The sequence below is a fragment of the Canis lupus genome, chromosome 30, assembly GCF_011100685.1.
Source record: "Canis lupus familiaris isolate Mischka breed German Shepherd chromosome 30, alternate assembly UU_Cfam_GSD_1.0, whole genome shotgun sequence".
Taxonomy (NCBI): domain Eukaryota; kingdom Metazoa; phylum Chordata; class Mammalia; order Carnivora; family Canidae; genus Canis; species Canis lupus.
Window position 1 is genome coordinate 27,302,248 of NC_049251.1, and position 14,081 is coordinate 27,316,328.

Below are 14,081 nucleotides of genomic sequence, written 5' to 3' on the forward strand. Positions count from 1 at the left end.
AGTGTCTTAGATAAGTCACTGAACCACGTGTAATCCCTCCAGCAACCTGCTGTGAGCAAGGAATTATTAGACAAGGAGAGAAACCCAGAGGATAACACCCTTAGAACAATGCCTGGAACAGAATTACTTCTATATTAGTGTCAGTTAAATGCACTTATGGGAGTGAGGGGACCCAACATCCACACAATCAAGATCATACCTTGTCAGTTTCCAAAGAACTGTGTCTCAGCCAGTGCTGCTTCCAAACCAAGGAGCCACATCTTCCAAATACTGAGAAAGCAAGCACAGTTGCCATCAATTAATTTCCAGATTGACATCCTCAGTTGCTTTTTCGTAGGACACATTTTAATAATTATACTCTTACTGCAAAATTCCCAGTTTAGGGACCAGTAGTGCAGATGAGGAGAAGCTGCTACCTGTGGCTTACTTGAATCTGAGCCATATACAGTATATGAAAATGTAGTCTTTCCTTCGAAGTATTTTATGACAATATTCTAGAATGGAGAGTTGGCAAAGTGTTTTTGGTAAAGGGCCAACAGTAGATACTTGAGGCTTTGCTGGCCACATGTGCTTCTCTCTCTCCCTGCTGCTGCTGCTTCTTTTTGCAACTATACAGCCAACTCTATAAAGATGTAAAAATCATTTTTTAGCTCAGCTGGCCAGACCAAAAATTATTATTTTTTTAAAACAAGATTGATTGATTGATTGATTGATTGGAGAGTGAAAGCGAGAGAGATCACGGAGGGAGAGGGAGAAGCAGACTTGCCATTCAGTGGAGAGCCTGATGCAGGGCTCGATCCCAGGACCCTGGGATCATGACCTGAGCTGAAGGCAGATACCCTAACCAACTGGGCCACCCAGACACCACCAGACCAAAAATATTAAAGGTAAGCTTAGTTTATTATTTTTTTAAAGATTTAGTTTATTTTTTAAAGACATGTTTTTAAAAACAGCAACAACAACAAAGAGTACATTTTGGCTACAAAGCTTAAAAGATTAAATGAAATATTTGCTACGGAAAAAGTTTGCTAACCCCTATCCTAGAGAATCACAAGGTCAGAGTATTATTCTAAAAACTCTAACACTCCATTCCCATCTTTCCTAGTCCACAGAGCTATTTTGTTTTTTCAAAACAACCACAACAACATATAATCACTCAGAGGATGCAGAAAACATATTTGACATCTGACAAAATCCATTCTGCATTGAAAACTTTCAGCAAACTAGTAAGAGAACCTCCTTAACCTGATAAAAGACATCTAAATAATCTATATACTACACCATATTTAATTATTAAAGACTGAATGCCTTCCTCCTAAGTTCAAAAAGAAGAAAAACATATTCCCTCTCACCATTTCTATACAATACTGCCCTGGAAGTTCTAACCAGTCCAATAAAGAAAAAAAAGAAAGGAAGAAAGAGAAAGAAAGAAAAGAAAGAAAAAGGAAAGAAAGAAGAAAGAAAGAAAGAAAGAAAGAAAGAAAGAAAGAAGAAAGAAAGAAAGAAGAAAGAAAGAAGAAAGAAGAAAGAAAGAAGAAAGGAAGAAGAAGAAAGAAAGAAAGAAAGAAAGAAAGAGTATCCATATTGGAAAGGGAATAAAACAAGGTTGCCTATATAGAAAATCAGATGTAGTCTTCAAAAGAACTTAGCAAATATGTAAGATACAAGATCAATATGCAAAACGCCAATAGTATTTGTAAATACCAGCAACAATCAATCAGAAATGGAAAATTTCAAGAATACTATTTATACCAGCATTAAAAAATATGCATTACTTAGGATAAATCTGACAAAAGATGTGTAAAACTTGTAACTGAAACTACAAAATGTTGCTGTAAGAAATTAAAGAAAATCTAACTAGAGAGCTATTAAATGTTTCATAATTCAGAAGACTCAGTATTAAGATGTCAATTCTCTTAAAATTGAGGTATAGATTCAACATAATCCTAATAAAAATCCCAGGAAGCATTTTTTGACAAGTTAACTCTAAAATTGATGTTTATTCTAAAATTCATGTGGAAGTGCAAAAGACCTAGAATAGCCAAAACAACTTTGAAAAAGAAGTCAGAAAACAAAGAAATACTATGTGATTTCAAGATTTATTATAAAGCTATAGTAATCAAAATACTGTGGTATTGACATAAAAATCAATAATCAGTGGAAGACAATAGAAAATCTAGAAATGAAAACACACATATATGGACAAATGATCTCTGACAAAGTTGCAAAGCAGTGTAGAAACAAGTCTTCTCGATAAACGGTGTTGCAAAACAAACAAAAACTTTGAGCCATACTTTGAAGTACCATATATGAATTTTTGTACCATATACAAACACTGACTCAAAATGGATCATAGGGCTGTATATAAAATCTAAAACTTCTAGATGAATACAGAAGACAACTTTGTGACCCTGAGTTAGACAACTTTTTTAGACACTACACCAAAACACAATCCATAAAACAAACCGATGAAACACACTTTTTCAAAATTATATATTTCTGTGCTTTTAAAAGATCTTGTTATAGAAAGCTGATAAAGTATTGAACACTACACCTAAACTAATGATATACTGTATGTCAGCTAACTGACTTTAAATTTTAAATAAAGACATTTATTTGTTAAATGAAAGGACAAGGGGCACCTGGGTGGCTCAGTCAGGTTAAGCATCTGCCTTCAGCTCAGGTCATGATCCTGGAATCCCTGGATCGAGACCCAAACTGGGCTCCCTGCTCAGTGGGGAGTCTGCTTCTCCCTCTGCTCCTCACACTGCTCGTGTTCTATCTAATAAATAAATAAAATCTTTTTAAAAAATGAAAAGACAAATCTCTTACTGAAAGAGCATATTTGCATATGATGTATCTAATTAAGGTCCTATATCTAAAACATAAAAACTCTAAAAAATCAATAATAAAAGAGAGCAGAACAGAACTGCATGGACACTTCACCAAAGCAAATATATGAATGGTAAAGCACAAAAAAAGATGCTCAACACCACTAATCTTTAGGGAATTGCAAATTTATAGCACAATAAATTATCTCTAAACCTATTACAATTGTAAAGGTTTTTTTTTTTTTTTTTTTTTTAAGATTTTATTTACTCATGAGAGACACCGAGAGAGAGGCAGAGACACAGCAGGCTCTCCCACAGGCAGAGGGAAAAGCAGGCTCCATGCAGGGAGCCCAATGCAGGACTCCATCCTGGGTCTCCAGGATCACGCCCTGGACTGAAGGTGGTGCTAAACCGCTGAGCCACCCGGGCTGCCCTACAATGGATAAAATTTAAAAGACTGTCAAGTGTTGGTGAGGATAGACTGCTCTACTACAATGGTGATAGAATGTAAAATGGTACCACCACTTTGGAGAACAGTCTGATAGTTTCTTTGGCAGTTGAATATAAACCCAGCATATGATGGGCCAGCCATTCAACACCAAAAAAAAAAAAAAAAAGAAAAAAGAAAAGAAAAGAAAAAAAACACCTCCACCCAGTTTTATTTTTTTATTTTTTTTTCCACCCAGTTTTTAAAAAAAGATTTTATTTATTCATGAGAGACACAGAGAGAGAGGGGGGCAGAGACACAGGCAGAGGGAGAAGCAGGTTCCATGCAGGGAGCCCGATGTGGGACTCGATCCCGGGTTTCCAGGATCAATGCCCTGGGCTGAAGGCAGCGCTAAACTGCTGGAGCCACCCGGGCTGCCCTCAACCCAGTTTTTAAAATACACACACAGATAGCAAACCTAATATAAACTATGGACTTTAGTCATAATAATATCAGGATAGTTGAGAAAAATCAGGATATTTCCCCTAAAATTCCTCTTGTGGGGTTGGGGATTCTAATACTCCTTGCAGTACAGACCTGATATGGGAAGAGGGAAGACTCCAGGCATTTGCTCCTATGAGAACTGGAAGTTCTGTGAGTGCAGAGAAGATGGGGTGTTGGCTCACTGGAGATTGTTCTGGAGATTGTTCTGGAGATTGAGTCTCTGGCCACCAAATTCCTGGATCTTCAGAAGTAGCCTCCCAACTCTCTTTCTGCCCCAATTACCCTGGCTCTTCACCGCAGCAGGCTCTTGTTTGCCATGTTTATCAAGAAGGGGGTTTCTTGGTTGCTCTGCCCCTCCTCCTCTCCCTGACACTCCCTCTTTTTCCTCTTACACAAAACCTGATTCACTTCTGCTATAACAAGGCTGCATCCAAGTCCAGCTTTGATCTCACTTCCCTAGAGAATTCAAACCAGGAACCTTGGAAATCTTCAAGGTCAAATCCTTCACTTTACAAATGAAGTAACAGACTCCATGAGATAAGGTGACTTTCTTAGGGCCACATAGCTAATAATTTGTTTTACCTCCACCTTCACACTATAGACAGTTGGATAACCTAATGGCTATCATGACCACTTGGCCAAAAATTTTCTGTCCCAATTTCAAATGTTTGGTACACCCAATCATTAGGTCACATTAAGAATTTCACTATCAAAAAAGCATTGCAACTACTACTGTAAACATGTTAAGAGGGATCTTCTGGAAGCAAATTTATTCCCATTACTGAATCTCACTTTTCAATCTAAAGCACTGGGTTTTACCTTTTTTCTGATAAGAGACCCCCTTTAGAAAACCAGTGAAAGCTACAGACCCTCTTCACCCAAAAATATTTATGTAAAAACATAAAATTTTGCTTCAGCGATTTAAATATGCAGTACATGACCATGAAAACCCTTGATCGGATAGCACAAATGTTGGCATGTCTGCCATGTGGCCAGGGAATATCTTTAAATGGCTCTTAAATCATAAAAAATTGCAAATATTTATATAGTACAACAGATTACAGAGCACATTTAATCCTCACAACAACCCTGTGAGGTAGGTATTTTTACCCATGACGAGACCACAACCCAAAGAAATCTGGAGACTTGCCAGAGTTCTCATGGATAATAATGGCAGTGCCAGGACTAGAACACAGGATTCTTGTTCCTTGTTCAAAATATCTTCACATCTAATATTTTCAGTTTTGAAGCTGGTATCCTTGCCAGCTACCCAGGAGAAACTCAATGGCATGGCCTTTCAATAAGTAGTTCTTCTAACAATTAAATAAGTGTGAGGGGTTGATGAGAGACTACAGATTGGAACCCATCATGCACTATTCCCAGGCAAGGATACCAGAAAGTATGTCATTAGAATTGCAACCCTTTGGGTACAGAAACTAACCACCACTTAAAGGAAAACAAAACAAAACCAGATGCCAAAAGTGGTAAGACACACAGTTCTGGGGGGTTTATTTTGTTTGTTGTTTTTCACTGTAGTTGTAAATTGTCTGGCCTTTTCCCAAAGAACAGTCCGTTGGGAGAAGAGCCAACATCATCTGAGAAAAAGGCAGTACACACAGCAAAAAGGAACTATGAGAAGCCAGAAAACAAACTTCCAAACTTTATAAAAGATCAAGATGCTATGAAATCTGCTTAAACGGCCGTAGAGAAGCACGTCCTATAGAAGAAAGCAGGGTGAGAACCCCTAATCAATCCATAAGCCAGACATTTCAGAATCTTCACAAAGTCTCTGGCCATATTCTTGGTGATGCAGAACTCCTTCCTCGGCCATCTGCTCAAAGCAGCAAAGATGGGGAAGCTACTGACCTCACACCCTTGTAGTTGAGGCTATAGAGCAGAGATAGATCAGTGGGCATTAAATGCTGTCCAAGGACTGTGGCAATTTTGTGAAAGCTTTCAATGGCCCATGGCAAATGAGAAAAATGTGGTGCTGTTGTTTAGTAAAGATATCCAAGAGCCCCGACTACCATTACAGGACCTCGGTACACCAAACACCCTTCAAAATATTTGGTAAAATGACCGTAATAAGAGTCAATGTCCTTCACCTGGCTTTCGTGTCTATGGGTTGGGGTATCTATCCAGCCAGTGCCTTAATTTCAGGTTCTTTCAGGCTGTGGCCAAGCAACTATACATCCCTCCTCCAGTGAGCTTCAGCAACAGCAAATACTTCCAGAATAAACCATGTAGGAAAGTTCTCCCAGGTCTAGCTAGGACCTTCCAATCTGGTTACCCCAAAACTCTGGAAACTTACAGCTACTTTTCAATGCCTGCTTTACAAATCAAACCTAGATTCATGACAAACGTGACTCACTCAGAAGGCCTACATTCCAGGAACTCTCTGACCCTACACCCATAAGAAGTTTGTAAATACCTGCACAAAACCACCTCCCCAAAAGAGGTCCTCTCATCAAAGGGTGAAAACCTAGCAGCTTTTTGTTCTGTTCCTCCCCTAGCCTCAGCAGAGACCCTCAACTTGTCCTTAAATGCTAGTAGAATATTCTCTTATAAGAGCATTGTTTGTTCTCTGATCCCTGGGCTGTTCCTTGAGGTTCCTGGACTCTGGGGACCCATAAACGGAATACCAAAATGTTTTTCTTCAATTTTGCGGCTGTTGTTGTTTGGGGATAAGGATGTTTCTTCTTTCTTCTTTGTTTTGTATCTTCCCAAACTCCCACAACTTCCTTGTTCTCCCTTTTTGCACATAATGACCAAGAGAGAAAATTCAAGATGAGCTACAGCTGGACAACCCACAGCAACACAAAGGTACATTACCTTTGCCACAGTGCCTGAGTGTGGCACAGGGGACACAGGAAGCATCCTATTCCTGATTCTCTTCAGACCCCCGACCAGTATCACTACCCAGAGAGAGGATGGGGTGAATCTTTAGCCTACATGTGTCAGCTGGTCCTCCGCCCTCAGCTCTGTGGCAATTACGAAGGTAATGTCAGAACCCATTCTGAGCATCTCTATTTTCTTAGCTCCCTCCTTACCTACACAGAAAAGGCAGTCCTTAGAAACCCATTTCTCACCCTCATGCCCTATAGTCAGCCATGATTTTATCTTCCCACTACATATGAGCTCTCCCAGAGCAGGGAATGAGTCTTGTTCATCTTTTATCTTCAGTTCCTAGCTAGAACTTGGCATGCAGTAGACACTCAAGTGTTTGCAGGAAGGAAGGGAAAGAAGAAAAAAGCACAGAGAGAGAAGGAAGGAGGTTTCATTCTGGTTTTGTCTCTGGTTTCTGCCATGGCCTTCTCCTTCTAAGCTTTTTCTGCTTCCTCACTGTTAACTTATCTTTCATATAGTTTCTGCCCAAGTAGAAAGCTAAGAAGAGTATCATCTGACTACCCATAAAGGCAAGGTCCGCAAATCCAGTTAATACAAGTAATTCCCTTTCCCACTTGACTTACCCCAAATGACAAGCAATTTCTATTCCTATGTTTTCTAACCTATTCTCTGACTTCTTCAAAGTTACTCTAAAAGCTCTTCCAGTTACCATCAACCTAGGAACTGGCACTTTCAAGGGTATGTATCCTCACCTAACATGGGAACAACTGGCCTTTTGTCTTTCAGCATTCTGCTCTAAAGAGGCAGCTCTATGTCCTCTTGTCAGAGATTGCAAAGGATCCAACCGGCACCCAGAGCTTAGGGACAAGTCTTTTTACTCCACTGCCAGTTCAAGTCCCTGCCCATTTTCTGATCATAATCCAGTCTCCCATGGGCCTGATACCTCTGCAAGCTCCCTCTCACCAGCTGTAATCTGGGTTCTGGAGGCTTTTAGCTTCATCAGACAATTTCACAACTGCAGGGAGGGACAACATTTAGATACTTAGCAATTCAACCCCAGGATCCCATCAGAATCCAGCACTCTTTACCACCTAGTCTAGCATCACAGAGAGCAGTGATTGTTCAGTGTGGAACAAACAGCTTATCCTAATTTTAGGCACTTCGGTGATGTTAACGTGGAGGAGAGAGCTAAAAGGTGAAAGAAGCAAATCACCAAAAAAAAAAAAAAGATTTTTTCCACTTTAGAACATGATGTGTAACTCACAATATACATCTAGTACCTCTCCTATATTAAGAGCATCTAAGCAGACCATGGGGATGCCATTTACGGTGACTACTTGCCTCACAATATCTGTATCATCCTCCACCAAAGACTCCTGCTACTCTGATACCCCTGCCAGAACCTTGACTATTGAAGGGTATTCAGCCTCAAGATTAGATCCCAAATCCTAAAGGTCTTAAAATACAATTGGACCATTTTTTAGTTGTTTCTGCAATATTGTTTCTATGTTCCAGGGCCCTTACAGGGATAGGATGCTAATTCAGGAGAAAGGAAGAAGTAACTTTCTTCCTAATTCCCCGTGTCCCTTAGGGTCAGGAGTAGTGACTATCCAGTGATAGTTACTCTTCCCTCTGGGTCCCCTGACAACTGGCTGGTCAGTCTTCTCTCATTACTACCACCATGGATATCAGCATTCCTATAGAGGCTTAACCTATTTTTAAAATGGAGTTTAAGAGTGCCCCTACCACAGGACCATAAAATCAGCCTTTCTTACCACCCCAGTTGGTATCTTATTTCCCGAGATTCTGACCTCAGGAAAAGACACCCACCTAACCCCACGAGAGCCCACATCCAGATTCGGCCTAATGTCCTTTCAGGGTTTCTAACTTAGGACTGCCACAAAGGTTTGCCTCCTTAACAAACTTTGTAGCTATGCTTCCCTCTTACACCCTACTTCACCTCCTAAGCCAGAGTGTCTGCACTAGGGAGGGAACTCCACCCCCACTCCCCCACCCCCCACAGCAACCCTTTTTTTTTTTTTTAGGATTTTTTTTTTTAACTTATTCATAGAGACACAGAGAGAAAGAGAGAGAGAGAGGCAGAGACACAGGCAGAGGGAGAAGCAGGCTCCATGCAGGGAGCCCGACACGGGACTCGATCCCGGGTCTCCGAGGTCACGCCGGGGCTGCAGGCGGCGCTGGGCCGCTGAGCCGCAGGGGGGGGCCCCGGTCTGCTCCCCTCTTGCAGCGAGTCCGGCTACGAATCCTCAGCCTGAGCTGAAGGGAAGTTACCGGCCAGCGGGCAGCTCCAACCCCAGCTCTTCCCACGACAGGCTTTCGAGCTTCCCCGCAGTCCCCCCAAAGGCCGCCAGGCGGGCCGGCGGCGTCACCCACGAAAGCCTGGGCGCCTCGGACCCAGTCATCCTACAGGCACAAGTGTCTTCCCTCCCCATTGTTGTGCCCCAGATTGCGAATCCGAGAAACCACCGAGGAGCCGACACCGATGCAAACACACGAGGGTTTATTACACGCTCGAGCTCGGGTCCAAGCGTACCCGACGCAGCGAGCCGGCACTTGGACCCGAGGCTACGAGGCCTAGCAGCTTTATGGGGAGCCGCGGCCAGTGGGATACGCAGAAAGACGCACAGTCCCGTGGTCCGCTCGCAGGTGGCCGATTGAATCACATTTTACCCTAAAGTATCCGTTTGAACCGGCCTATCACTGAGCTGATTTCCAATTAGGCTGTGCCCTGGGCTCGACCGCGGTGGGGCGGCGCCCTAAGCAACAAGCAGGGGCACAAGGCGGGGGCAGCACAACATGGGGTCAGTCCTGCTCTGCTTGTCCAGGGGTAGGGGGTTTTGTTAAATTTCCTGGGTCCCACACCCATAAGGCCACTGTCACCACGAGGCCTGTGCGGGGCTGCGGGGCTGCAGGCGCACCGCGCTCCCCCCCTCCCCGGGCCTGCGGGCCGCGAGCCCGGCGGCCAGCGCCTCCCAACGGCCGCCGATGGGGCCTCGAGCGCCGGGGTCTCCCAGGCCACCGGGCAGGGGCGAGCCGCAGCCGCAAGGCTTCCGGGGCTTCCGGGGCTTCCGGGGCTTCCGGGGCTTCCGGGCAGGGGCCCAGCCAATGGCAGGGCTGCCTGGGGCCGCTGGGGCGGGCGGCCACGCCCCCGGGGCAGCCCCGCCCCCCGTGCGTGGTTGCATCAGACGCGGTGCGCGCCCCCTGCTCCCCGCCTAGTCGGGCTGGCGCTGCGGCAAACGGGCGTGACCCGGGCAGCGCGCTGGTGGCCTCTAGCGCGGTGGCTGTCGCTGGCGGGCCACACGGGCAGGCCCCGAGGCGCCGCGCGGACCCAGGGGCCGCCGCTGGCCGCCGCCCTCCGCTCCGCCGGCCCTGCCTGCCCCTGCCCTTCCTCGGTCGGTTGGACCCCGAGGCCTTTCTGGGTCACGGGCGGGCCAGGCCCCGTCTCCCCGCTGCCCTCCTCCCTGCCTCCTGTTTCTAGCCCCCCCCCAGGGTGTAGAGGCCGTCCTGCCGCCTTCCCACCTGTGGCCCCCGTGGCCTGAGGCATCGGAGGCCTAACTGCTGTGACTCTGCCAAGTTCTAACTCTGCACCCTCTAGGTCTTTCTGGTACTTTCCATGCTGTCCTTTTACCGCCCTCTCCCAGGCGTCGCGTCACTTAACCCCAGATCCTTCACCTCTGCTCTTAAGATCCAAAGGGCTTATGCTCACACAGAGCAATGCTCACCACTTTATCATGACCCTTTGCGGTTGGTTTATTAAACTTCCATGTTTCTTTTTTTTTTTTTAACTTCCATGTTTCAAAAAAAAAAACAAACTTCCTCCGTTTCATACATACCATTTTTAAAAAACATTACTTAAGCATTTACTCACTGATGACAGTTTAATTTTTTAAATTATAACATACTTAGGATAGTTGAGCCTGTTGAACGCTTCGATGGTTTAAGTAGCAGACACAAATTTCTTCCGAAAACTGTGATAATTTTATAACCAGCCCTGCCCTCCCCCCCCCCCCAAAAAAAACAATTAAGCTTTGTTCCTTACACTTACTCTTTTTCCGGGGGTGGAAGGGGAGAGAGAAAGAGGGAGAGAGAACGATGTCAAAATGGGGCCAGTGGGGTATTTGCAGGTGATGAGATGAATGTTTTCCATTGTCCTTTTTATCAACTGTCTTTTCTACCCTGTACCTATATTTTAAAAGATATTTTCAATTTTTTTTTTTATATTTTCAATTTTAAAGAGGATTAGAGACGTGAGGAAACTGGGAATCAGGAAGAACAGACCAACCCTTTTGACCATCTGATTAAGGGACTATCTACTCTTCAGGGGAACCTCCCCTAATACTCTTCCCACAGGGCGGTTCTAAGGGAAAGGAGAAGAGGCATGGGCACCTTAGCTTAGGGCAGGGTGCAGGAAGCTGGTGCGCAAAAGATTAGTGGGTGTTCTGAGCATGGTTTGAGGGCAGAGGAACCTGACGATTCATTGTACCTTCCCAAGGGAGCGACTGGCCAACCCGCCTTGCACACCTGTGTGTGCATGTGTGTGTGTGCAAGAAAAGCCAGTATAGAGGTGAACTGGGAACACGTTGCTCTGTCACCATATTTGTTCACTCTTTGGGCTGCTTCCCCATTGGTGAGTGTAAGGTCAGATTCCAAATTAAGGCACTGTCCCCAGTGCCCTGGAGACAGGGACTTGATGGGGCCCCTGGAGTCCCAGTCTCAGGTCCAAGCCCACCCCACACGCTTGGCCCCCAGCCAGGGACGCCTGAGTAGCTGGATGTGGTCATCTCTCCATGACAACATGTGTGGAATTGGGGTGGGAGGAATGGAAGATTATTTAGATTTTTTTTTTTTTTAATTCACAAGTAAAGAAACATGCATTTGATAGTGCATGTCAGGTACTGGCAGGTAATGACAGAAAAATGGAAAAATACCGGATTTCAAAATCAGGGGAAGGGGAAAAATAACATGCAAATAAAGGGAAACACGCAAAATACAATTATATAAATGGTAAACATAAAGTAGGATAAAAAGACTAAAAGGGAGTATAACAATTATTGTGCAAAGTTAATGGGCTGAATTTTCCTACCAAAATAGACTGTTAGTTTTTAAAAAATAACCCTGTGATATACCATTAAACAAGAAATCTACTTGAAACAGAATGCTTCCAAAACCTTGAAAATAAATGGACAAATGAAGCATTTATACAAGACAGAAAGAGCAGTATTACTATGCGCTAGGCTGACCCAGTTGTCAAAAATTTGTATACACTTAGCAATACAGCAGCTAAGTGTAGCAAGCAAAAACTATTAGACAAGGAGAACTTGATTTTTTTAAAAATACAATTATATGTGGGGAGTTGAAAAAATACCTCCTTATGAATCCTTTTGTTTGTTGTTCCAAAATTGGTTGCAATGACCCTAGAATTCATGTGGGGGAGTAAATGTTTTAAAAAGCTAAGGCAAACATTATATGGTCACATTCATTTGGGGAATATAAAAATTAGTGAAAGGGAATAAAGGGAAAGGAGAGAAAATGAGTGAAAATATCAGTGAGGGTGACAAAACATGAGAGACTCCTAACTCTGGGAAATGAACAAGGGGTGGTGGAAGGGGGAGGTGGGCGGGGGGGTTGGGGTGACTGGGTGGTGGGCACTGAGGGGAGCACTTGGCAGGATGAGCACTGGGTGTTATGCTATATGTTGGCAAATTGAGCTCCAATAAAAAAATTTAAAATAAAAATTAAAAAAATTAAAAAGCTAAGAAAAGTGCTCACTTTGGCAGTGCATATACTACAATTGGAACAATCCAGAGAAGGATAGCATGCACCTTGCTCAAGGATGACACACAAATTCGGGAAGCATATTTTTAGAAAAAATGAAAAATAAGTAACATAGCAAAGAAAGATCATGTAAAAGAAGACGATTGAGGAATTACCTCCATCACCATAGCTCATAAGTTCCTAAGAAAGCTACTAGAAAACAAAGGCTTGGAGCAGAGAGGAGGGTCCCTGGGAGGGCTCAGCCTCGGCAGCCCGGGCACCGCTGTGCCACAACAGAGACAACTGAGCTCTCAGCTGCTGGAGAGGGCATGAAGGCTCAGCTGTAGGACCCTGCCTCTGCCAGGAGGGCCCAGCCAGAGGCTCTGGTTGGTGGGGAGCCAGCAATGGAGAATTCTCCATACCATGGCTCACAGCACCCCACCAGGGTTGGGGAACCTGCAGAGAAATGAGAGGACGTGAACTGATTGGACGGTGTCCAAATATTCCGTTAATAAACAGATCCCGGAGGCAGAGTATCCTGTCAGGCCATGATGTATTTTTTTTATCTCTGGCAACAGCTGTCTGTCACCTAGGACCTATATCCCGTCCCTATCCTATACTCCTAAACTCTGTGTGCGTGTGTGTGAATGAAACCTGCATATGTCAAAGAACTACCTATATACATGTAGCTAGTGTGTATACATGCATGTACACACATGTACATACACACATACATATGAATGTGGCATTTCAACAGATGTTTCTCAGGGCACTGGACAAAGGAAAAGAATGCAATGTTGTGCTGGCTGGCGGGGGTGGGGGTGCAGGGGGGGAGCACACACTGTTATTAGGGACAGCGGATAGGGTGACTGACAGGCCAGTGGTTTTCTCCAGCTTTCCTACCTCTAAGTGGAGCCACCCACACATTTATTGGAAGGACTCCACAAAATCTCTACCTGATAACCTCGCTTTCTTCCATGATTAATAAAAATAAGAGGTTGACATGAGAAGCTCCAGAAGAAACCCCACCCCACCCCCCAAGGGTATGGAAGTCTCCTGAGACTGGGTAGAAAAAGCCCAGATAGGATTTGTAGAATTTTCAACTTTGGCAAAGTTGCGCCAACATTTCAGAGGACGGTGTGGGGAGGGAATAGCCGTGAGGGAAGGCTACCAGCAGCAGCCTTTTTACTGTCCTGTGTGGAAAGGAAGTAAGTCTCGAAGTAAAGCTCTGCCTTCAAAGGTCTAAATCTAAGGAAGAAAGGTATAAGCAAAAGTCAAACGCAGTCCACGTGATCTTTGCTCTGGCAGTAGAAACACTGGGTGGAAGCACTCTTAGGAGAGAGGCCTCAGCCAGGAATGCCTCCTGGGGGAGGAAGTAGTGTCTGAGGCTTATCAAGAAGTGAGAGTTAGCTGAGCACTGGGTTCCAGGTTGTAGACTCTCCAGGAGCAGGAATGGCACCTGTGAAGAGCAGACCATATTTAGGGGAAAAAGTAAGTTCCTATGGCTTCAGCACCATATTGGAGCACAAGTGCCAGAGTTGATGCTGGAGACAGATACAAAGGCCTCTACATCGTGTTTAAAAAGAACAGATTTTATTCTGGGGTTGTGAGCTACTCTCGTGGCAGGCCTGAAAGAAAAAAAGGGGGGGGGGGAGGCACAATAAAAACAGACACAGAGATACCTTCGGCAAGATATT

General features: G+C 44.3%; 1 protein-coding gene and 1 pseudogene across 3 annotated transcripts in view; one reads left to right on the forward strand and one right to left on the reverse strand.

Annotated features, from left to right (window-relative positions):
• Positions 1–8,603, reverse strand: part of C2CD4B (C2 calcium dependent domain containing 4B) — a 65,330-nt gene extending 56,727 nt beyond the window's left edge. For all 3 annotated transcript variants that reach the window (XR_005381735.1, XR_005381738.1, XR_005381737.1), the window contains exons 1-2: positions 3,856–8,603; positions 200–270 (exon numbers count right to left, since the gene is read on the reverse strand). The gene's annotated coding sequence lies outside the window, so the exon portion shown is untranslated. The remainder of the gene's footprint in view (positions 1–199; positions 271–3,855) is intronic.
• A 3,792-nt stretch (positions 8,604–12,395) lies between these two features.
• On the forward strand, positions 12,396–12,493 carry LOC119866977 (annotated as a pseudogene).
• The last annotated feature ends 1,588 nt before the right edge of the window (positions 12,494–14,081 follow it).